Source organism: Pinus tabuliformis, chromosome 8 (genome assembly GCF_031772625.1).
Source record: "Pinus tabuliformis cultivar Carrire ecotype Pingquan chromosome 8, CPIR1, whole genome shotgun sequence".
NCBI classification, from domain to species: domain Eukaryota; kingdom Viridiplantae; phylum Streptophyta; class Pinopsida; order Pinales; family Pinaceae; genus Pinus; species Pinus tabuliformis.
The window spans coordinates 871423607-871450723 of NC_142294.1; positions in this window are offsets into that span (position 1 = coordinate 871423607).

Consider the following 27117-nt stretch of genomic DNA (forward strand, 5'->3'; position numbering starts at 1 on the left):
CCTCCCTCCCCCTTCCTCTCTCTCCAACCTCTATGTCTCTCCCCCACTTTATTCCCCCTACATCTCACACTCTCTCTCTTAAATATGATCCCATTGTATTGTATTTAAGAAGTATCTAAATTAAAAAAAACATAATTGGTTGCAAAATATTAAAACTGTGACAACCCCACCCAAGGTTCTCATATGAGCCACAGTTGTAAAAATGATGTAAATATTTTGCAATGTTTGAAATAAAAGAAAAGAGGATTGAGTCAAGGGACACATATTCCAGAGCCGGGGATGGAGAATTGTTGCTTGAGATGTTATGGTTTCTTGTGCAAAGAAGAAACCTAAACTTCAGGATAACCATTAAAGGTTGGATGGTGCATGAAGTAAAGGGACTGGCTCCTGAAATTAAATGGGCTGAAGGAAAGTACCTAGGCCTGTGCTTGCTTGAGAAAATGTAACAAGAAAATAGGACAAAATTTATGAGGGTTGCAAAAAAACAAGAAGGACATAGTAGGAAAGAGGGGACAAAGTGAACAAAAAGGGGATGTAAAAGGAAAAAGAGAGCTCTGGGGGGCACTCCTCGGGAGAGAGAAACAAAGACTTGCTTTTAACGGAGACTTGGCTTTGGAGGCAGATGGAGAAGGGAATTGGAGTCAGCTTCCAGTAAAAGCTTTCAACAAGCTGTGCTCAAGAGAAGAGAAGAGAAGGGGATCCGTTCTCTATCCCTGGAGGCTATGGTTGAGTGCTAGTCTATGGAGCCCTATAACAGCTTGGGGTCCCTGAAGGTTGTGGGTTGAGATAGGATCCCTATAACAAATTGGGTCCCTGAAGGCTGTGGGATGAGATCAAGGTCTCTAGAGCCCTGTAACAACTTGGGTCCGTGGAGGTTGGGATGAAATCTCTGGAACCATGTAACAGCTTGGGTCCCCTGGAGGCTGTGGGTTGAGATAGCTACTCTGGAGCCTTGTAATAGCTTGGGAGGAGACCATCATGAAGCAGAAGCAGATGAAGAATTTATTAAAGACTTTGAACATTGCCCTATTGGTACAGTGGATTTTGGACTCCCTAGAAGGGGGTGAATCATTGTGTGTGCACTTGGGGGTGAGGTGGGGCACCTTTGGACTCCCTGTGCTAACAAATAAAGAAGCCATCAGCTGGTGGGATTGAGGAAGAGGTCCTCTGGAGTCCCTGGTTCAATTGGTAGCTGGCATGCAGTCCCAGAAGCAAGCATTCTCCCCTTAAAACTCTGGAATTTGGCTCGAAGGTGACAACTGCAAGTGAAAGTGGTTGTAGCTGTCTATGGTTGGGTGGAGAGTCCTTGTCCCAGACTCAGTTTCCCTGCAAACTCAAAGATAAGTACTTGTGTAAGCTTGCTTATTACTTGAATGGGTCATGTTGTATTGTTGTGAAATCAAGGATTGTATTTGTGTTGTTAATGTCTGTGTATGTGGTGTAGTCTTGAGGGGATATTCTCCTAATATGCATACTGAATATATATATATATATATATATATATATATATATATATATATATACATGCTTGTGTTGCATCTGAAAATAAAGGTGTTTAATCACTTATTGGGGGCAACCACAGAGTACTTGATACAAAAGTGGTGCAATACAACCACATTATAATCATGTTTAAGCTAGAGAGCTAAGTTGAACCTGAATCTGAATGACATGCTTAACTGTGATAAGAATAATACATGATTAACAATAGAATAATTGTATGATAAATTAGAGGCCATAACCAAATCCTTGAGAGTTTGAATTGATCCTTGAAGGTAGTGGGTTCTGAGACCCTTTCGTTATGTGTAGTATACATAGAAGTCTCCTGCGGGGCAGAGTCAATATTTGTTTACAAGTTATTTATTCAGTTACATGTTGTTGTGTTGCTAAGCAAGCAATGGGTGAATATCAAGTATAAATTTCCTGGGGCTAGTCGAGCCCTACATCTTTCCCTAAGTGTCCTGCTGCTTTATCTATATGCCATGTAGGCTCGTATTTCAAGCAGGTCAGATATTCGTAAGTGTCGCCTTCACTTTTCTGATGAGGCACAAGGAGGTGTGGAACAATGCCAAGAAGAGGCTTGTAGAGTCTATGTGGGTTCTAGATTTTTTAGCGTGTGGCAGGCGAGGTAGAAGCCTCCCTAGAGCTTGCACCAATACCGTGGTAGATAACAGACGCGAGAGCTCCTGTGCCACCATGCGAGGAATTCCCTACCTGAGGGCAAGGAAGGCCCATGGGCTAGAAAACCCTCAATGTAGCTATCACCTAAGTGTAGAATTTCCCACTGTAGATCACTTGATAATGCAATATACTAAAGCAAAATACTTGATCTACTTCTACAAACAAAATTGCGGAAGCTTAATCGATTGTGAGCAAGATCAAATAGAATACATATAACAAAGAATGAGAAATCAATCACACGTGAACACAGAAGAATACTCTGGGGAAAGCCTCAACTAAAAATCTCGTTATTTGTATTATCATACAAGTGGAAATATCTCTAGATTACACAAAGCTTTAGCTCACAAGCTATCCAGCTCTCAGTATAATCCCTCAATGTTGTTCATAGACTGAATAGACACAACATATGCCTTCCCTCAGTCCTCCAAGCCTCCTATTTTCTTGCGCAATTTCTCCTGGGTCCTCTGGCTGCCACTTGTGTGAATTCTCCTCCCACACAACTCACCAAACTCATAAGTAACTACGCAATCTCCAAGGAATGAATTCCTTCTGCATGCAAGAGATATCCTCAATGGAATATTCCTACAACTAATAGTACACTGTCCCATTATCTGATCTCAATTGGGTCTCTGACTGAACTGACATGCATGAGTTATTTATGAGAGAGTATTCAGTTATCTAAAGTACAGTAGTTACATGCATGCATGCATTAACTAACTGAACTCACAATCAGTTCCACAAACTGTTGGAACTAATCTAACTGGACTTAACTTAGTTAACTGAGCTAACTAATTATAACTCAAAATACAACTCATCCTTATCTCCTTAATTAAGTGATAACTTCCTCAATCAAAGGGAAAACTGTTGCATGTCTTCACATAGACTTCATGTTTAATTTTCTCCAACTAATTAACTCAAGATGAATTAATTAATTATTTTTCAAACAGCTGCCAAGATCAAATTCGAATTTTAATTTCCAATTTTAGTTCAGGGGCTAACTAAAATTGGAATGTATCTCAAAATGCTATTTATAGCAATGCTATTTTTAGCATTTCTATATTTAACATTTCTTGTTGCTCTTTTCAACACTCCCTCTTAACAAGAAAGAGATTATCTATCACCCCAATCCTGTCTCTGTGGAATTCGAATTTGCATTTTGACAATGCCTTAGTCAAAACATCTGCATCCTGTTCCTCAGTCGAAACATACAGCAACAACATGATCCTCTTCACTACACAGTCTCGAAGATGATGATACCGGATATCGATGTGCTTGGACCTGTCATGAAATACTGGATTCTCAGAGAGTTTGATACAACTCTGATTATCACAATAGATCACAATTGGATCCATCCTTTGACCAAACAATCCAACTAGAATTTTCTGCATCCAAATGGCCTCACATGCTGCTTGACTGGCAGCCATGTATTCAACCTCTGTTGAGCTAAGTGCAACTAACCTCTGTTTCCTGCTGTATCAAGAAATTGCAGCTGAACCAAGGTTGAAAATTCCTCTTGAAGTGCTCTTCCGATCTGATGGACTCCCTGCCCAATCTACATCTATGAAGCCTTGAAGCTTCACTCCCTTTGTCCATCTGTACCATAATCCATATTGAGATGTCCCTATGAGGTATCTCAGCACATGCTTCGCTGCCTTCCAAAACAGCTTGGTAGGCTGAACCATAGCTTGACTTAGCTGGTTCACCGCAAAGCACAAATCTGGTCGTGTGTTTACTAAATACATCAATGAACCCACAAGTTGGGGATAAACAGTAGCAACGACTACCTCACTTGAAGTAGCATCCTCCTTCCTCCAGTTACCTGCTAGAGGAGTCTGCATGGGCTTGCACTTCTCCATGTGGAATCGCCTGAGTATCTCATTGGCATACTTTCCTTGAGACACAAACACTTCCCCATCCTTCTACCACACTTCCATGCGTAGAAAGCAGTGCATGAGACCCGTGTCTTTCATCTTGAACTCTCTTGCAAGGTCCTCTTTGCAAGACTTGATCAACTGATCATCACCTATCAATATCAGATCATCAACATAAAGAACAATGATCAATGGCTTAGCTTCTACCATGATGTGGTAAAGGTTCGCATCCGCTTCACTCTTTCTGAAGCCCAACCCGGTGAAATCGCTGTTGATCCTGGTGTACCAAGCACGAGGTGCTTGCTTCAGCCCGTACAAAGCTCTCTTGAGTCGACACACATGCGACTCATGATCGAAGGTCGCAAATCCTTCCGGCTGCTCAATGTACACCTCTTCCTCAATCTTGCCATTGAGAAATGCAGTCTTCATATCCATCCGATGGATCTTCCAACCCATCTGAGCTGATAGTGCCAACATTGATCTGATAGATGAGTACCTTGTTACAGGAGCAAAAGTCTCATCATAGTCGATCCCCTCAACCTGTGAGAAACCACGGGCAACAAACCTTGCCTTATGTTTCTCAACACTCCCATCAGTTGCTTGCTTTACCTTGTAAAGCCATCGGGAACTCACCACTGACTTGTCCTCCGGTCTTGGGACAACATCCCAAACACTGTTCCGAACTATGGGGTCGTACTAGTCCACTATAGCATCAACCCAAACTGGTCGCTGCACTGCTTCCTCGAAGGAAGATGGTTCGGTCTCTACACACTTCCCAACCAGGGCCATGTAACCAGTGTACTGCTCGGGTGATCTCCTCTGTCTGCATTGAGAGGATGGCCGTCCCACATTCTCTGTCGCACCCATCACCAATCTGCCAGCTTCCCTTGAGCGTTTCCGCCCATCTCTGGAAGACTCTGCATGAGTGGATGTCTCCACTCCTGGATCCTTTGCATGCGGCCGCTCCGCATTAGTCTGAGGCTCCTCCTCCTTAGGAACCAAAAGTTCCTCCTCTGCATGCAACTTGAGCTCTCTCTTAAGGGAAACTCGCATGGCTTTCTGCTCGTCGAACTTCAAATCTCTTCGTACCACTGTCCTTTGACTGGTAGGCAAGAACACCCGATAGTTATGGGGTGTATCAGTGTACCCCACAAGTATCCCCAACTCAGTTGTTGGCTCTAGCTTCTTTCGGGCATCTTTGGTCACATGGCAATAAACCGATGATCCAAAGATCCTGAAGTGACTCACATCTGGTCTCTTCCCGGAAAAGGCCTCCACTGGTGTCTTCATCCCTAGTATATGATGCAGGCTTCTATTCTGCAAGTATACTATTGTATTGCATGCCTCAGCCCACAAATGAAGTGGTAGGCTTTGGTCATGCAACATCGCCCGAGCTGCTCCCACAATCGATCTGTTCTTCCTTTCGGCCACCCCATTCTGCTGTGGGTTATGGGGCGCCGTCAACTCCCGTTTAATTCCTTTTGTTGCACATAAGTCCTTAAATTTTTGGAAGACATAATCTCCAACATTGGCGCTTCGCAAGGCCCTTATTTTCTTTCCAGATTGTTTCTCAACCAAGGCTTTAAACTCACAAAACCTTGAGAAGGTTTGATCCTTCTTCTGCATGAAGTACATCCAACATCTACGAGAAAAATCATTAATAAAAATAACACAGTACCTTTGTTTAGCGGTGGAGGCTGTCGAGAATGGTCCACACACATCTGTATGAACTCGCTCCAAGATTGCTCCAGCTCAACTGTCTCGATCCTGAAAGGAAGATTTTGCATACTTACCCAAGGTACAACCTTTGCATGTATCCACTTGCTCCAGTTTTCCCTTGGGAAATCTGGTAGAAATCTGCTACATGATCTTCAAGGCCCCATGGTGCAAGTGGCCCAATCTTCTATGCCATAGCTCGTCAATATCTTGGCTCTCCACCAACTCTGCTTTGGAACTCAATGCAACACAGTCGTCTACCTCCATATTGTAGAGATTCTTTACTTGAATCCCAATCCTCTTGGTCTGTCCAGTGCCGATATGCTTCAGGAATGCCTTTCCTCTACTAAAGACTACATCATAGCCTTTGTCTTCCAGCATAGCGATGGATACAAGGTTCTTCTTCAGACCAGGCACATACTTTACATCAGTCAGGGTGAGAGGAGCTTCATGCTCTGTCTGAAACACAACCGTACCTTCACCTGAAACATGGTACTTTCCATCGTCGCCCATCTCTATGCGCATCTGGAGGTCATTCTCCTCTAAGGTACTGAATAGACTCTTGTCGCCGGTCATGTGGAATGAAGCTCCACTGTCCAGGTACCAAACACATCCCACCATTGATGAAACCATGCATGCAATGAGGGTGAAATCCAATTCGAACTGTGAGGTGAGTGCCTCACCATTAGATCCTTTTGAGGATCCCTTCTTGGATTTCTTCTGTGGACAATTCGTAGCGTAATGGCCCACCTCATGACAATGAAAGCATCGCACTTTCGATTTGTCAATCTTCTTCCCACCATGGGAAGAACTCGATTTGGAATGGGACACCTTCCCCTTCCCTTTCCTCGCCTTACTCGCTAAGGCTAGATTTTCTTCATCATCTTTCTTTGATGGAGATCTATCTCTGGCGCTTCTTCTTATCTCCTCCTGCATCAGATTCGACCAAAGTCGTTCCCAATCTGGCAGTTTCTCTCTTCCATTTACCGAGTCTTGGTAGCTATGCCAGCTCTTAGGAAGACCGAGGAGAGCAAGACTCACCATGTCATCATCGACTGTCGTGATCCCTACACTTCCAAGCTCATCCCTGCAGGTGGTGAGCTTGTTCAGATATGTAGAGATCATGTCGCCCTTTTCACACTTGATTTTCCAAAGCTTGTCTTTCAGCGCCAGCTTCCTCTGATCGCTGCTGTTCTGATATAGATCCTTCAATGTTTTCCACATTGAAAACGGTGTCTCCTTCCCATGGAGACTCAAGACAATGTGGTCTCGAACTCCCTCCAGAAGAATCCTTCTCGCTCTAGCCACACATTTCTTCCATTCCGCTAATTCTTGGGCATTTGCAGCTGCTGGCTTGGGGACTTCTTGATCAACGAAGTCCTTCAAACCGTTATCCTCTAATACGCTTCCATGCGATCCTTTCAAGGTATATAATTCGAGCTGCCATCCAGGGCATACTCGAGTCTCAAACCGTTGAACGCCATTTGTGAAATTTGAGATGTGATAAGAATTCAATTTCTATAATCAGGTACTTCAAACTTCGAACTTCTCCCTTCTTTGTATACTATTCTCCACTTTGATCATCTTTGCTATGATACCATGTAGAATTTCCCACTGTAGATCACCTGATAATGCAATATACTAAAGCAAAATACTTGATCTATTTCTACAAACAAACTTGCGGAAGCTTAATCGATTTTGAGTAAGATCAAATAGAACACATATAACATAGAATGAGAAATCAATCACACATGAACAAAGAAGAATGCTCTGGGGAAAGTCTCAGCTAAAAACTCCGCTATTTGTATTATCATACAAGTGGAAATGTCTCCGGATTACACAAAGCTTTAGCTCACAAGCTATCCAGCTCTCAGTACAATCACTCAATGCTGCTCATAGACTGAATAAACACAACATATGCCTTCCCTCAGTCCTCCAAGCCTCCTATTTCCTTGCGCAGTTTCTCCTGGGTCTTCTGGTTGCCACCTGTGTGAATTCTCCTCTCACACAACTCACCAAACTCAGAAGTAACTGCGCAATCTCCGAGGAATGAATTCCTTCTGCATGCAAGAGATATCCTCAATGGAATATTCCTGCAACTGATAGTACACTATCCCATCATCTGATCTCAACTGGGTCTCTGACTGAACTGACATGCATGAGTTATTTATGAGAGAATATTCAGTTATCTGAAGTACAGTAGTTACATGCATGCATGCATTAACTAACTGAACTCACAATCAGTTTCACAAACTGTTGGAACTAATCTAATTGGACTTAACTCAGTTAATTGAGCTAACTAATTACAACTCAAAGTACAACTCATCCTAATCACTTTAGTTAAGGGATAACTTCCTCAATCAAAGGGAAAACTATTGCATGTCTTCACATAGACTTCATATTTGATTTTATTCAACTAATTAACTCAAGATGAATTAATTAATTATTTTTCAAACAACTGCTAAGATCAAATTCGAATTTTAATTCTTAATTTTGGTTCAGGGACTAACTAAAATTGGAATGTATCCCGAAATGCTATTTATAGCAATGCTATTTTTAGCATTTCTATATTTAACATTTCTTGTTGCTATTTTCAACACTAAGCTCGGGAGGGGTAATGTTGTGAAAAGATTTAGATTAATCTTCGTAGAGTGGCAGAATCATGAAGAGGATCTAGAGGTCTACTAGGCCTTTGAGACAAGGTCATGATCGAGAAGACCGGTTCCAGAAAACCTGTGCGGTGGTAGAGCTTGCCCTTGGGGAGATTGTAGAGATCCCTGTCTAAGGCATTGCAGGGGGAGGAACCATAATTCCTTGACCAAGCGATGGAAGAATTGTAAGAAAGAACGATAGTCAAGCTATTAAATTGGAAACTAGGGCCAAACTCTATGTAGGTGAGCTTATTTATGACAGCTGATATTTTTATTGAATTCGTCTTTTCGAGAGGTGTAGGATTGATCCAAAGATCATTCGATTCCGATAAGTATTTATGGAGATATGAATTTATTTAGATTATGGAATTATCATCTAGCCGACCTGCAACTTGAGTAGGCTCAGAAGTCCAATAGTCGTGTCTATTCATCATCCTTGTTTTAGTATAAATAGAAGAAGACTTTAAGTCATTCGACACACTCACTCTCTCATGATCTCTCTTCATCCTGTTTTGGGTTTGATGGAGAAGAGATCTAAAAGGAGTGCCCTAATATCTACGATGCCCTAATGGAGAACGCAGTCATGAGTCATCTACGAATTAAGGCGTAGGGATAGAAGTAGACGCAGTCAATACGCTGTCATGGAAACCCTTACACACAGTTATGCTGAACGCAAGACATAAAGTTATTAATACGCAGTTATGAAGTTACCCTTACACGCTCATATATACGCCATCAGCTGGAGTAAGATAAGGAACACAGCGTGGATGGAACGCAGTTATATACAAAATATACATACGCTGTCCAGAAGCTCGCAGTCAAGTAATGACACAACACCGCTGTCCAGAAACCCTTACTCGTAGTAATGAACGTAGTCAAGGGAGCACCGTTGTCTAGAAACACGTAGTTAGATTATATACGGACGCAACAAATATATGCGTTGGATATATATACGCAATACAACGCAACAAGATTCACGGGCAATGACTCAATGCGGCAATATATATATACGCAGTTATTTATGAAACACAGGTCATATATGGAACCCGTAGTTGGAATGCACCTGCAGTATTGAAATGCTGTTATTTATGGAACATAGGTCATATATGGTACCTACAGTTATGAAATGTTGTTAGCCGCAGTCTCATATAGAGGAGCCGCAGTAGGGTCTGACTGCACCTAGGGTTTCGGTGTAGTCACAACCTTGATGCCAGAAGCAATAACGTCATCACAGTGAAGAAGAGTCTCAGCATTGGAGTAGATCAACTCTACAGGATTTATCATATTGTTTGGTACAAATGATAAAGGAATGATGTAGTCTCAACAGCATAAAGGTTACATAATAAAGCAGTAATGGGAGTCACTGTCTCAACAAATATACAGTGATGACAAGGTATATTGCAACAGTCCACATAATGATGACTTCAATGAAGAGCTCATTGACATAATGTAATGACTGTCTTAGTGCATCCATGAAAGTATAGAGATCATAGTGAGTGGATCATGTTGATATGAAGCAACAGTAAAGATCTCTGTAATGATGGCTTCAATGGTGCTAAAATGAGGAGGATCTCAAAAGTGATGGAAAAGAGGATTAGAGATCTGGTATATGGATCTCTGTGAGATGCAGTAGTGACTTGGAGAACAACATGATGTATGGGTAGCATAGTGATGAGATCATGAGCAGCATGTTGGTGCTCCACGGTAAGGTGCAGCAAATGGACGAGATGTAGCATGATGATAGGTGAAGGAGTCACCTTGGAGAATCAGTTGAAGCAGAATGTCTTCAACTGATCTCATCGTTATACGAAATGATCTATGCTAGATCTAGATAAGTCAAAGTGTTGACTTTTGTTGTAAATGTACTATCTCTCTCTCTCTTTCTCTGCTGAACTTTGAAGAACATAAAAGAAGAATTGATCAAGGGTTTCCCCACACATTGTGGGGTTTGTCCCTGGCTAACGCCACATCTTGTGTCCTCTTGTCTTGGCATGTCTTCTATGATTTATATTTATGTTCTATCTGCAGTTTATCTTAATGCTGATGTGATTGCTAACTGTGAAAATTTAAATAAATTTCTCTAGCATAGAACATACCTAAACTTAACATGGTATCGGAGCTGAGGTGAAGACAATGCCCAAGCAAGAGTGAAAGAGCAATCACCAAAGACAGTTGGGACAAGACAAAAGGATCAATGGGTTCGTCATAATTCACCCAGGGTGAAGTTGAAGTAGAAAATGGCGTAGTGAAAGTTTCCGATGGCCCATCTAAAAGATCACTTCATTGGGAAGTTTGGATCTAAGGGTGGAAGGAAAGGCAGATGTCTTGGTTATAAGTTCAGCCCTTATGCGAAGGAGTGTCCGAATGGTAGAGATGCAGGTCATCTAGGACACGACCGACTCTTCAATGAAGCAAGGAACCCCAGAAATGGAAGTTGAAAGTTTTTAAGGTGGCTTTCATCGATGGAAAGGTACGTGTTTGAAAATAGAATTTTCAAAAATGCTTTTGAGTTCAGGGTTACATTAAGTTACCAGAAGTTCGCTAGGGGACCATGTCCATTGACACATAGCACCGGAGGTCTGTGAGTCAGATGGTGACAGGGAAGCCTGAATTCAAAAGGAGCATGAAGGTACATGTCTGAGATGTACCGAAGGAAAATCTTATAAGGGGACCATCCCCCTCATGCCACAGGTCCACAGGTTTGGAACAACCCGAGGAGTTTGATTCATGATCGGGAATCTCATGCATGCAGGTGATAGAAAGCCCTCTATGGCTTGAAGCAAGACACCCCGGGCATAGTATGAGAGGATCAACAACTGTCTAATGAAGCTGAGATTCACTAGGAGTGAAATCGATCCAAACCATCTGAAGGTTGTGGATGACATACCTCTCATACCGGCACCTATGTCTGTCAGGTGCAGACCCTCTCATTTGTAGAAGAAGAGGGAGTTGGATTTCGAATGTGGAAAGATAAACTGCAAGCCTGTGACTACCTCGAGGATCTTAACTTTCAAGAAGTTATATGGTAGTAATGTCGGACCAGATTTGGGAAATGCCTCTGAGTTTCATAAACTCATTCGCGTTAATGTTCTTGGAGAACCTCCGTCCGGACATATGGATTGCAGTTAGCATGGTGAGCTCATATTTGGTTGAGCCTCACTGGATTGGTGCCAAGAATCTTCTGAGATATCTTCAGGGCACAATGTCTCATGGATTGAGATACACTTCCGGAAATATGAAACCACATGATTATTTGAATGATGAGTGGGCAGGCAGTGTGGAGGATCACTAGAGCACTTCTCAATGCTGTTTCTCTTTGGAATCTGTCTCGATATCCTAGATGAGCAGGAAACGGAAGTCGGTGGCTCTGAGCACCGTCAAGGCAGAATACATTTTTGCTAGTATGCCCTCTTGTCAGGCAGTTTGGTTGCGGAAGCTCTTTAGTGAGTTGTTTGTGTACCACTGTGATTCTCTGTGACAACCAGAGGTGCGATTTGATTATTGAGGAATCCCGCATTCGACGAATGCTCCAGCAGATAGACATCAAACACTGCCTTATCTGGGATATGGTAAGTCGATGAGCAAGGAGGCTCTCGCATTGTGATTAATGTACAGGTCGTTGACATTTTGACAAAGCCCCGGGGAAAGATCAAATCTGTGATTTTCCCGTATGACTTAAAGTCATCGAGAGACCCTTGTAAAAGGGTCCTGCATGTTGCATACATTGAGCTCTGGGAGCTCTGGGGGCTTGTGATTCTTAGTGGAACAACATATGACCATAGGGTGACTCACCCTCCCTTGGTGGTGCGCACTGGAACAAGATGATTTGCTCTCTTGTGGAACAGGATGATTCGCTCTCCTATGTAGCAGGACTGATGTGTTCTCCTGTGAGGCCTAGATTGATGTGTTCTTCGTGGCGATTGTAGCAGGATTGATGTGTTCTCCTGTGAGGCCTGGATTGATGTGTTCTCCATGGCGATTGTAGCAGGATTGATGTGTTCTCCTGTGAGGCCTGGATTGATGTGTTCTCCATGGCGATTGTAGCAGGATTGATGTGTTCTCTTGTGATAACAAGCTTGATTAAGTTCTCCTGTCGAGGCATCCTACCCATGCAATCTAGGACTCATGGGAAGTACCTCTCATCTAATCAATGAGTAGGGAAATGAAGATAGGGACCATAGTAGTACCGATGGACGCATCATTGTATCTACCGTACTCCCTACGCTAGGATGACCTCCATTGATCTGGGATCAATGATACTGGTCTGGGACTAGTGGTAGGAGTTGTACATATTATGACGCTGACTTCGGGTCGGCTGAGACTGGTCTGGGATCAGTGGTACATACTCCGAGACTGACTTCGTGTCAGTACAGGACTGGTCTGGGACCAGTGAGAGTCGTACATACTATGACGCTGACTTCGGGTTGGTTGAGACTGGTCTGGGACCAGTAATACACTCTCTGAGCCTGCAATACTGGTCTGGGACCAGTGGTAGGAGTTGTACCTACTATGACACTGACTTCGGGTCGGTTGAGACTGGTATGGGACCAGTGGTACATACTCTGAGACTGACTTCGTGTCAGTGCAGTACTGGTTTGGGACCAGTGGTAGGAGTTGTACCTACTATGACACTGACTTCGGGTCGGTTGAGATGGTCTGGGACCAGTGGTACATACTCCGAGACTGACTTCGTGTCAGTGCAGTACTGGTCTGGGATCAGTGGGAGTGGTACACACTATGACGCTGACTTTGGGTCGGTTGAGACTGGTCTGAGACCAGTGGTACACTCTCTGAGACTGCGATATTGGGATGGGACCAGTGGTAGGAGTGGTACTTACTATGAAGCTGACTTCGGGTCGGTTGAGACTGGTCTGGGACTAGTGGTACGCACTCTGAGACTGACTTTGGGTCAGTGGAGAATGATATGACTCATTCTCGATCAATTCTTCTTCTTCATAGTTCAGCAGAGCTAAGTTGAGCAGAGCAGAGCCGAGCAAAGCAGAGCAGAGCCAGCAAAGCTGAACAGAGCCAGCAGAGCTGAGAAAAGCAGAGCCAACAAAGCTGAGCAGAGCAGAGCCAACAGAGCTGAGTAGAGCCAACTGAGACAACAGAGTTCAACAGAGCCAACAGAGCTAAGAAGAGAAAAGCAGAGACAACAAAGATGAGCAGAGTAGAGCAGAGCAAGCAGAGCTGAGCAGAGTTGGGCAGAGCAGTGCAAGGCATTGATGGCAGAGATAGTATAGTCGGACTTATGGATCAACAGATGGAGTTCTCCCTAGTTGAGAGGGAGTGTTAAATTGGCAACTAGGGCCAAACTCCATGTGGGTCAGCTTATTTATGACAGCTAATATTTTTATTGGATCCCTCTCGTCGAGAGGTGTAGGATTGATCCAAAGATCATCCGATTCCGATAAGTATTTATGGAGATATGAATTTATTTAGATTATGGAATTATCATCTAGCCGACCAGCAACTTGAGTAGGCTCAGAAGCCCAATAGACGTGTCTATTCATCATCCTTGTTTTAGTATAAATAGAAGAAGACTTTAAGTCATTCAACACACTCACTCTCTCATGATCTCTCTTCATCCTGTTTTGGGTTTGATGGAGAAGAGATCTAAAAGGAGTGCCCTAATATCTACGATGCCCTAATGGAGAACGCAGTCATGAGTCATCTACGAATTAAGGCGCAGGGATAGAAGTAGACGTAGTCAATACGCTGTCATGGAAACCCTTACACACAATTATGCTGAACGCAGGACATAAAGTTATTAATACGCAGTTATGAAGTTACCCTTACACGTTGTTCATATATATATATATATATATATATACGTCGTCAGCTGCAGTAAGATAAGGAACACAGCGTGGATGGAACGCAGTTATATACACAATATACATACGCTGTCCAGAAGCCCTAACTCGCAGTCAAGTAATGAACGCAACACCGCTGTCCAGAAACCCTTACACGCAGTAATGAACGCAGTCAAGGGAGCACCGTTGTCTAGAGATCATAAACACGCAGTTAGATTATATACGGACGCAACAAATCTATGCATTGGATATATATACGCAATACAACGCAACAAGATTCACGGGCAATGACTCAACACGGCAATATATATATATATATATATATATATATATATATATATATATATATATAGATATATATACACACAGTTATTTATGAAACGTAGGTCATATATGGAACCCGCAGTTGGAACGCACCCACAATATTGAAACGCTGTTATTTATGGAACACAGGTCATATACGGTACCTGCAGTTATGAAACGCTGTTAGCCGTAGTCTCATATAGAGGAGCCGCAGTAGGGTCTGACTGCACCTAGGGTTTCGGTGCAGTCACAACCTTGATCCCAGAAGAAATAACGTCATCGCAGTGAATAAGAGTCTCAGCATTGGCGTAGATCCGCTCTACAAGATTTATCATATTGTTTGGTACAAATGATAAAGGAATGATGTAGTCTCAACAACATAAAGGTTACATAATAAAGCAGTAATGAGAATCACTGTCTCAACAAATATACAATGATGACAAGGTATATTGCAACAGTCCACATAATGATGACTTCAATGAAGAGCTCATTGACATAATGTAATCACTGTCTTACTGCATCCATGAAAGTATAGAGATCATAGTGAGTGGATCATGTTGATATGAAGCAACAGTAAAGATCTCCGTAATGATGGCTTCAATGGTGCTGAAATGAGGAGGATCTCAGCAGTGATGGAAAAGAGGATTAGAGATCTGGTATATGGATCTCTGTGACATGCAGCAGTGACTTGGAGAACAACATGATGTATGGGTAGCATAGTGATGAGATCATGAGCAGCATGATGATGCATGATGGTGCTCCACGGTAAGGTGCAGCAAATGGACGAGATGTAGCATGATGATAGGTGAAGGAGTCACCTTGGAGAATCAGTTGAAGCAGAATGTCTTCAACTGATCTCATCGTTATACGAAATGATCTATGCTAGATCTAGATAAGTCAAAGTGTTGACTTCTATTGTAAATGTACTATATCTCTCTCTCTTTCTTTGCTGAACTTTGAAGAACATAAAAGAAGAATTGATCAAGGGTTTCCCCACACATTGTGGGGTTTGTCCCTAGCTAACGCCACATCTTGTGTCCTCTTGTCTTGGCATGTCTTTTGTGATTTATATTTATGTTCTATCTGCAGTATATCTTAATGCTGATGTGATTTCTAACTGTGAAAATTTAAATAAATTGCTCTAGCATAGAACATACCTAAACTTAACACAAGCTCTGTAATTATTTCAAGAGCCCGAAGGAGACCTGAACCAGAGTCTTGGTTGAAGAAGCTAGATCTGAACGGTCAATGATACGAGGGGATGTATCGAGAAGATTTCAAGTCACCTTGGAAGAAGAAAGAAGGACACTCTTTACCTTATAATGATTGATAGCCCCAACCTTATCCTAGAATACGAGATAAACCCTAAACGCGTCAACCATGGATTTGTGGTTGGGATAAAGCAGGTCAGTACACAGGTTCTGAGGACCATTTAAGCCCTGGGATGTAACAGAGGTTGGAGTTCGGGTCATCGGAAAGAAGTAAGCCCTATGCTCAAGAATGGGCTGACCTTGGCTAGTTAGAGGTTGGGTGACGTATCGACAGAAAGCGCCACGGTGTACTGACTCGACTAGGTTAGAAGTCGAGGGTCGGGAAGGAGGTACGCCTTGTGCTAAAAAATGGGTCGACCTCGACTTAGTTGGAGGTCGGGGGTCGAGACGTCGACAATGTTGGTGAGTGAAGAAGCATACGTGCCCCAACTCTTCTGCTTAACCGATTATTGGCGGGCCTATGGCAGACTACCTCGTGGCAACGGGAGATAGGTGGCCATTGATCTAGCGAGAGAGGAAATTATGATATAAACAATTATAAAAAAAAAGGACAAGAAGGGAAGGAAAGAGTGCAAGTGGAAAAACAAAAAGGAGAAGTTCACCCAAGCAGGAGGGGTTCAAACTTCACAATCCCATTTCCATGACCGAAGGAACATTGGGGGTTGGATTTGCCAGTGATGACCCCCCACCCCTCTGCCCCTTGAGGGTAGGTGGGTATGTTACAGAGTGGTATTAGAGCCCGAGTTCAAAGCTAGATTGGATGGAATTCGTCATGTGCAAGTAATAGAAAGAAAATGGAGAAAAGGATTTGACTAAGTAACTGTCTAATGTTAAAACTCAAATTAACCTACTGATCCTTGCTTTGCGGTAATCTGACATTAATGAAAGTTGTCTAAGAATAAGATTGTGGTTATGCTGTTTATTTTGGTGGTCATAGGTCATAGATATGTTGTTGTTTTGATTATCATGATAAAGAGATTGAATGATTGATGCATATGATTTATAAGTGTGTTGGCACACTAACATGACTGTTTTGTCACAACAAAGTCTCCATGGTAAATCATGACCCTGAGTTTGTGTTATCTATTTTTTGAAATGTCTAATAATGTGTGTGATTGACAACACATCACAAGTAGCATTAAACAAAAGAAGGCACGGTGATGAGGACCAGAATGGTTGAATACAATTCCGATCAATCACAACATGGAAGTGATGGGGTCAGAACTAATGAAGGAGAGAGATCAGTTGGCCAAGGGGGAGGGAGTCATTCCCTAGACTGGATGAACACCTTGAGAAGCCTAAGGGATGAGGTGAGAAGCTTTAAGGTTGATAATGAGAGGCTGGTAAGAGCCCAAGAAAGGAAAGCAAAGATCAACACAATCATCCTGCAAAGTCTCTCAGATTGGCAGAGGCAAAGGAAATATGAGAGGAGGGTGAGTCATAGAGACAGAAAAAGCCTTCAAGAAATAGAAGAAAACACCAATGGAGCAGATGGTGGCAGGTCTAGGAAAAGGCACAAGAAAGGAAGTGAGGACACTGTGCCAGGAGGTGAATGTTTGAGCACTCTAAGAGGAGGGACCAACATGCAAGTGCAATACTTCAACAAACCCTCTAAATCGGTTGCCCGAAGGCATCACCATTCTCGACATCACCATCACTCAGTAAGAAAGGAAAAGGAAAAGGAAAAGGAGCATATGCCTGAAGAGTTTAAGAAGGCAAAGGCACCTACATTTGACGGGGATATGAAGAAGGTAGAGGATGCAAAAGCATGGTTGCTAGGAATGAAGAAAATTTTCAGAATACATGACTATTCCAAGAATATGAAGGCTAGGATTTCTGTGTATAGTTTGAAAGGGAAAGCCGACATATGTTGGGAAGACTTGAAGAATGTTAGATCCATTACTGAGAAAGCGCTAACCTAGGAGGAGTTTGAGGAGCTCTTCAGAGAGAAATACTTGTCTGAGTGGTATTATGATAACAAAACAAAAGAGTTTTATGAACTCAAAATGGGTCAGTTAACCAGTGATGAGTATGTCACCAAATTTCTGGAACTGTTGAGGTACGTACCATATCTCAAGGATGAGAAGGCCAAGATTCAGAGGTTTATCAGCGGACTACTGATGGCATTCAGAGATAAAATCAAATTGTTGGAACCCCAAACCTTGAAGGATGCTATCAAGAAATTAGGACACTGCTATGAACAAGCAAAACAAAGACCTGAGGTTAGGAGCACTTGGCAGGGCAATCGCAATGCTGGACGTAATACGATTTGTCCCAAGAAGAACCCAGACAGGAAAGAAGTAAAGCACCCAACTTAGACACGACAATTTCAACAAAAGCCCATTGTTGCTAACAAGAAAAATGTGCAACAACTAGTGACAACACAACCTAGGTTTGAAGGTCGAGAACCACTCAAGTGTTGGACCTGTGGTGGGGACCGCAGAAGAAGAGATTGCCCACATCAACAGAATGTTGGACCTGTTGTACCTTGGAAGACAACCTCCGGCTGAGGAGAGGTCAGTGCCCAAGACATTTGTCCAAGACTGTGAAAAGATAAGTTTGTTGTCTCATTGTTCAAACCCCAAAGATTATAATTAAAAAGACAATGTTTCTTGATCTTCAATGTAAAGAAACTATTACTTAAAGTGGCCTTCTGATGTTGAATACAAATTTAATGAAAGAATAGTAAAAAAATAGTGGAAAGTCTCTAACACAGGCTGCTTAATGCAGAATATTTGTTTTCAACCTTACAATAAATATGTAATTAGTAGGGAATGATATATAGAAAAGAGGAGTGCATAATTAAGGAACTTTTAACTTTAACTCATAGGAAACTGATTTATAGAACTTTAAAATTAAAGGCCAATAGCTTCATTACTCATTTCTATGAAGAAAAACATAAAATGGAAATAATAGGAAACACATTTTGTACTCAACAGGCGTCTGGAATCACTTCAAGTTCTTTATTCAAATCCACATGAAGATGGAAAGATACAAGTGGTTTCAACTTCTGAGGTCCAAAGCTCGGAACCATCATTTCTCTCTCTGAATTAGCTTTATACAAAATTTCAAAAAAGATAGTTAAAAAATTGTCAACTGCCAAAAATTGATAACTTCCTAAACTACTTTAGAGTTCATAGTTCTTTCGAACTTTACATCTTGAAAAGAAAAATATAATTACATCATTCAAAAATATCTGACAAAACTTTTGTATGATAGGTGGCACTGCTTCATTTGGTAATCTGAGACTGAGGTGTAGATGAAGGTCCTGCTTCTGCATTTGCTGTTGTTGGTGACATCCATTCTCTGCACTTTTTCCACATGGCTGTATCCAAACTGGGACTCTTGACAAACCTTGTGTGTGCCATCCTGAAGTTAGTGATTATGCTATATGTAGGTTTGTCAACAAAAAGAGTTCTCATCAACCATAAAAGTTGAAAATCCATTTGCAAATAATTGACAATGGTTGCTCCCTTTAATACTACTGTTCTTTCATGTGTTGAACCAATTTTGATTTTTTCCTCTACCAACAAAGTCTCATAAGTCTCCCAGGGTAATAAATTTCCCTGCTGGTCCCAGCATGAGGGCAAACCTGCTCTAGTTCTCTTATCAAAATCAGTATTAAATTTCATTACAACTTCTTTGACTTCTGTTAATTTTGCTTTTGTTGTCTTCCTGTATAGGTTATTTACAATCATATTATTAATTTTGAACACATATTGAGTTCTATGTTCAACTCCTATTCCTCTTAACTCCTGTGAAGACCTTGAATTAAAGAAATCAATCATTTTCCTTGGGAACTGGGCTCTTTGCTGTAATTTTTGTTTATTTGCAACAATCAAATTTTCCAAGTCTCTGATAATGATCTTCTCCTCCTCTACTATAGACAATGACTTCCAGATGTTCCTCACAGTATGGATGATGTCATTCCATAAAATTTCTTTAGCTTGAATAAGGTACATATTCCCCTTCACCTTCTCTTTTAACTCTTTAATTTCTTGAGAAGCAACTTGAAAGTCATTCCTGTACTTATCAACATTTTCCTCAGACATTTTCAATTATCTTTCAGTAGACTCTCATAATCTCTTTGAATTTTCTTCACCTCATTCTCAAAAAGCTGCAATTTAGTCATGACTCTAGTCAATTTATTAGTTGAGTCCTCAGAATAACCTTGTACTACAATAGTACAAACATGAGAATCAATTTTTTGTTGTGAAACATAATTTAATTTTTTCATATTGGTGATTTCATCAGTTCTTTGTATGATCTCCTCAGTCAATGCCTTTTTCTCTTTTTCCACCTATGCCACTATTGAAGCCATTGGATGTTCAATGGAAGGCATCTTTAATTTCTTCCTTAGCACTTGAACTTCTGTTTCATCTCCTTGCAATAGATTTTGAACAACACTTATGTCCTCTGGGTTGACCCCAATTTTAACAATCATCTTCTTCAATTCTTCATTCTGAGTGGTTAAAGCTCTGGAGTTTGCTATTTTCTAATTTCAACTGGTTAACCACTTTTTCTAACAAAGCTTCAACTTTGCTAGCAGCCAAAGAAGATTTTTTCAAATCACTGTAAATTAGTTCACTAGTCTGCCTATGCAAATTGATTTTTTCAGGTAGAGGGATTTCTCTAGCATCAACTGTCAAATTGACAATCTTGAAACCTGATGAAGAAGACATAAACAAAGTAGAAGGGTGAGAGAAAGCTAGTTTGAGCTGATTCCTCTCCAAATCCATAACAGAAAGCAGTCTGGTCTGATAATCTGAGATAAACTGAGCCTCCAACTAGGATTCCATGCTTTCTTTAACCTTCCTGTTCTTTTCTTCAATCTGAGAATACAACTGCTTTATCATTGACACAGAGCTCTGGCCAATCTCTTCTGGAACAAGAGAAGATGGTGTACAAACAACTCCTAATTGTAACTGAAAACCTGATGCAGATGATGAGTTGCCACCCTCAGAGAGTTTAGTTCTTTTAAAACTTCTGTCTGTTTCCTCTTCTAGATCAATGACATCTTCGCTGCCTCTCTTTAAATTCTTCTCACTTTGATGAGGAGTTTCAATTTCCACTCCTCTTGTCAAACTAGTTTGTCCTCCATTAGCTAATTTCTCCACCTCTAGTCGAGCTTCATGTATAAAGGGAGCATAAGAATTTTCCACCCTCCTGTTTGAAATAATATGATGTGGATCATATGCCCACTTTTCACCCAACTGCAAATTCATATCTTCAAGTGCTTTCTACACTTCTCCTACAACTTGCCTGTTATTCACAATGAAAGGTCCCACTGTATTTGGGAATTCAAATAAATTCCTCTTCTTTTCTGGCACAAAATGTACTTGATCCACATTCAAACTCTGCCTGATGAACTCTAATGAAAATAGTCTCATAGGCACAAAAGTTGGGAGCCTGTAAGGGGCAACTTCTGCTCCATATAATCTAATCTCTGAATAATATTCAAATTGAAACCAATCACCTACTTTAACATCTTTACTGAGCTGAAGGAAAAGTTGAGCTTTTGGTAGAAAGGAAGGTGGAGGAGAACTGTTTAATATTGAGTAAACCACTGATAGAAAAGAAGTAACAAAGCACATCAAACCTTGGTTATTTGTAGTACTTCTTACCACATCAGTCCAAAATACTACTGACTGCTTGTTCTTGTGAGAGTCCATGATATTCAACCCTAGGTGCATGAATCTTTCAACATGAGTGTACAAGAAGAGGTAAGTAGTAAGAGAAGGGAATCTCAAGCAACCAGTGAGAGGAAGATCTGTCAATTGGGAATTAACCATTTTCTCCTAGAAAATAGGTATGTCAAAAACTGTTTTTGGGTTCATCATCAAACTAAACATTCCTAAAATGGCTTTGTCCACAATATTTGTATCCTCCCTTCCTAAAATTTTATCTAGAATTTGTAGGACAAGTCTAACTTCTTCAACAAAAGTGTCTAAAGGAAAATGACAGGCTCTATAGGCAGATGCTTCCCAACTGGGATTAAAAAGAAAGTCAATTGAGCATAACTAGAAGCAGAAAAATCCTGAAAAGTGGAAAAAAGAGTCTCTTATGAAAAAGGGGTGTAAGAACTTGCAGATGGAAAACATAAGGCTTGCTGAATTCGCAGAGCAGACACTTGAAAAACATTTTCACCTAATGATTTCATGAAAAAAACATTTTTGAGAATAAAGGGCAGAGACTAGCCAATACATAAATTTTGGGAATAGATAGGTTTGAGGAATCATGGCAGGTAAAACCCCTGACCTTACTGTAGCAACATATATAGGAGACTTAGTTTGTTTAAGAAGAATACCCTGGTAAATTTATATATAATCAATGGAGCAAACTGCGTAAAAAATGTCTCTTTCATTATCCATCAATGGAATATGGAAAGTGGAACCTATTAAAGCAGTTTGCTTCGAGATTTTGGTAATTCTGGTTGCCAAGACTTCATGAAAATATCTAAATAGTGGCAGGTGATGTTGACTGGAGTTGCAATCTATGCAATTAAATTCACTGAAGCAGAAGCAGAGGACAATGATGAACATAATGAATAATAGAACAATATTTATAGCGGAAATGTGGTAACAGGTGGGAAAACATAATTAATGACAATCGTCGGAAATTTGAATTAATGAGCTGGTGACAAGACAAATGAGGTGATGGTTGACGTGGATGATGAGGTGGCAGAAGTGTACAACAACTAACAATGAAAGAGGAACGAGAAAATGAATATACAGTGGCACGCTCACTTGCTGATGTAATACGGGGGCAGACTCCAGTACGAAGGAAACTCGATAGAGTCTGCCCGCAACTAATGTGAGTCGTTGATCTGCAGTCAGATCTACCTTCGAAAAGTCTTTGCGGAGGGACTCGGTGGATTAACTATCGGGCACGTAGTGCCGCTGGGTTTGCTCCATCTAACGGGCTCCACTCCTATTCCTCATCACGCTCGAAAACTTGATCGATGTTTAGGCTCTGACTTTATTATTGCCGACTAGGGACCCAACTGTCTTTACACTTAATGTTGCATTAAGATTTAAGTAATGCAGTTTAATCCACCGTCATACATTAATGATTTAACATCAAAATTTTTGTTTTTCTTCTCTTTTTGTTTTGATTTTTTTTTTGTAGATACATATATACATTTTATTCTAAACACAGATAAAAGTAAAACGAGCTACAACATCTGGCTCCACCTGGGGATAGTGTTTTAAGTCAAAACACTAAGAACCACAGATTAGTGCCTTCACCTCGGGCATGGAGTCAAAATTATAGCTTGAAACATTACAATGAAGAGCTCACCAAATATTCACAATGATCACACTGGTATATACAAATGAAGAAAATAAATGAAGTCAATGTTGAAAGTAGTGCTTCAAATACTACCCATTGACTGGAAGTTGTATGAGTTCGCCATCCAAGTTTTCCAGAATGAAGGTGTTATTGGTTCTGACTTCTGCTATTTTAAAAGGACCATACCAAAGAGGATCAAATTTTCCATGCTTTCCTTTCTCTTCTCTCCTCACATCCCATCGTAGAACCAAATCTCCAAGCTGAAAAAGAATATCCCTGGCTTTTCTGTCAAATATCAATTTCATTTTCTCTTGGTAATTGATAAGATTCTCCATTACTTTCTCCTTGTTTTCATTCAATTCCACCAATTGATTCATTCTCCTTGTGAGTGCATTTGGTTCTTGCTGAGCATCTTGGATAAGTGCCACAACAAGTTTTTCTAACTGATTGGGAAATAAAGCAGCTGCTCCATATACTAACTCAAAAGGTGATTTTCCAGTTGACCTCCTAGTAGTAACTCTATTTTCCCATAAGGAAAACTTCAGCTTTGAATCCCAGTTTTTCTGATTCTCTACAATAGTTTTCTTAAGTATCTTTACCAGGGATTTATTGGAAGATTCTGCCAGCCCATTCCCCTGGGGGTGATAGGTGGTAGAATGAGACAATATCACATTGTATTTGATTTGAAAATGGGGCACTTAGGCTTCTTGTCTAACTTACAAGAACCTCTCCCACTTCCAATGCTTTAAATTTTCCCAAGTCCTAATGATTAACCAATGCAGAATTAAGAAATGCTTGAAAATATAGGTGTATGCTGGTATTTGTTTTTAACTGTTCATGTGCTGTAAATTAATGTGCTGAAACTGATATATAAATACATATAACAATACATAAAGAAGCAGAGACAATGCAGCAATAAAACACACACAGAATAGCGATATTAATTAGGAGTTCACCCACAACTCTTGGGCTACGTCTCTGTGAGCTCCACTTAACTCAACTAGGCTCTCTGGGATTATGGTATAAGTCCTTTTTACAAGCTCTTCGCTCAACTCCTACTATTTTACATAGAAACAGTGGGTTCAGACACCATATCATTCCCCGGCTCTTGAAGCTCTTGACTTTCTGGCTCTCGGCTCTCGCTCTGACTCTTCGGCTCTGGCTTTGGCTCTTGGCTCTGGCTCTAGCTCTCTGGATCTGGCTCTTCAGCTCTGGCTTCTTGGCCCTTTGCAACCTTCAGCTCTCTAACTTTTCACTTGAACTTCAAGTGACCCCAAAGGCTCCCTCAGCTGCTCTACGCAGTAGCTCTTCGCAGTAGCTCTTCGGCTCTCTCTACTCTCTCGAATCTTTGCTACCACTTTCAGCATTCAGCTTGCTCTCCATTGAGCTCTCTGCCTCCTTTGAGGTGAGCTTTCGGCTTTTTGGCTACTCGGTTCTTGGCATGATATCCAGCCTTCCACACTCTCGTGGTTCTCTACAGCTCAAACTCACGGGCTCTCTGTCCCTTCCTCATCTTAAGGAAACATCCCTTTCGTAATTTCCCCAAGCTTTGGTGGCGCTATGCCTTTGTCAGCTCTGCGGCTGTGGGATGTTACAGCGTGAGCTCTCCGGCTCTGCTGTGAGCTCCCTGAAAGGAAAACTAGCTTCTCCGCTTGGATCTATGGCCTTTTGAGGAATCCTCTGACTCTACGGCTTCCACAACCGTTCCTCTATCCCTTCGATCAGGAGGAATCATTCTTTGCCTGGCTCCACCTCTTCGACTGGCCCTCTGGCTCTTTGGCTTTGCTTGCTCAAATCTTTCTTCTAGTGTTAAATAATCATTTCATAACGCATTCAGGGGAGGCGACCACCTAATCTGCGACGGATGAGGGCATCGGGCCTTTGAAATCCCTAAAATGACCATTCTCTGGTTACGCAGAGAAATGCCTTCAAACTCAGGAAAATCCGCCAAAACACAGTCTTTCGGACTTCAAAAGTCCTTAAATCCGGTCTATACTCCTATCGGGTCCACTTGGGAGTCGCAATCGCATGTCGCAATCGCTTCGGCAGCATGGCCAATGGCCAAAAATCAATTAAACGGGAAATACAAAGGAAAATCCAAATTTCTGGATTTGAAATTTTATGAAATCAGGCTTTTAAACCAAATCGGGTCTAGTCCTGATCGCAATCGCAAGTCGCAACGGCCCGGGGTCCTTCCCTTTTGGGGATCGCCGACAGCGATCTGTCGATATCGACGATCGTAGTCGCAAGTCGCACTATCGCATTGGTCCGGGGCCTTTGCCTTATGGGTGCATATGCTTGCCTCCAACTCGATCCGCCGATCCGATCATCGGAGATCACTGATCGGGGGTCCCTTCCGCCTGACCTTAAGTCCTCCTCTTGGCCTTATGCAATGTGATTTCCTCAAATAGCCTTTTAGGCCATTTTTAATGGAATTTGCCCATTTTTCAAAGGATAAAGGGAAACTTCTTCCTGCGATAACTTCTTCATCTGAAGTCCGTTTTCGCCCATTCAAGTTGTGTTGGATTCAGAATGAAGAGATCTCTGCAATGAAACTATTTCTGAGAGCAACGTGCTATTTTTATTTTCCTCTGATTTACAAAGGATTTGTGCCATTTGGCACCTTTTACCTCTTATATGAAGTCTTTTAGACTTAGAGGTTTATCCAGGATCCATTTTTGGATCACGCCTTCCCACTAAAAGAACTTTTGGTCTCCAAAAGACTGATATACTGATCTGAATAGTAAATGAGAGTGACTCACCCTCTTCTTTCAGCCTCCCTACACTTGCCTTTGCATAGTGCCTCTGAACCAATAGTTTCTGACCACTTCTCTTCTGGATGGGTTGGTCTTCCTAGGGAGCACTGTCTTCCTCCTTGCCTTCCTGCAGAACTTCTGCTGAACTGGTCATAGAAGGTGGTTTGAACTTCTTTGCCTTGATCATTGATCCAAGGTGGCTCAAACAAATGTGAAGTACATCTGCTCCACAAAACTTTCATTTGTATCTGTTAGACAAGCTGTCAACAACAACTGTTAACAACAACAAAAATACAGACAACAACTGGACGGACTAAATTCGTGCTTCAACAAAGAAACAGATTTCACATCTTGTGAACACCTCATTGTCTTACATCTGCATACAAATGATGGACTAGGTAACAAGCCCACAAAAAACGCCTTTAAACAAATGACCCTTCAAGTCAAGCATGTAGAAAAAGACCATTAGGACTATTTTTCAAAAGATGAAACACTTCATCATTATCTCCATTTGGAGACCAAGTTAACTTCTCCCAAGTCAACATGGCATCACATGCATGTCAAAGCAATCAACCCTGCAAGTTAATTACACATACATGTTCAAAAACAAGGAAATCATCAACATCCCTGTGTTCATGCATCTCATGCTCATGCATGCATTTCATCTTTCAACTTTCACTTAAGCACACTGTACTTTCGAAGCTAAAATGAAATATAATGTAGATGCATTAATAGACATGCAATCTCAATCGGATAAGAACTCTACCCGTTTCTTACCAATCCCTTTCAAAGGTATTACCTTTGTCTGCACATCAGCATCATCATGTGAATCATTCTGAGACACATCATTCATGGAATCTTCACTTCCATTTTTGCCATCTTCTCTTTCCACTTTCTTCAGCTTTGGTGGAAGCATTGTTGGATTCAGTGTCCAACATTTTGCAGCAAGATGTCCTTGCTTATGGCAGTAAGTGCACTGCATGTGCATCCTCTTGACAACATGATTTTCCTTGTCCAATGGACCTTTGGCTTCTTGCTTCTTTTCCTTCAAAAGTTTCCTGTGTGTGGCCATTCTCTTCCAACTCTAGAAACATGATGGTTATTTAAACCACAAAAGGAACATGCAATTCTTTTCCCATGCTTATGTGGAAATTTACCATGCTTTGCAAAATCAAAAGGAATGTGTTTAGAACCAGATTTATACCTGCCTCTGTCACCTTTATTGCCTTCATGAGGAGGTGAAACAAATGAAGAAGTGGCTTCCTTTG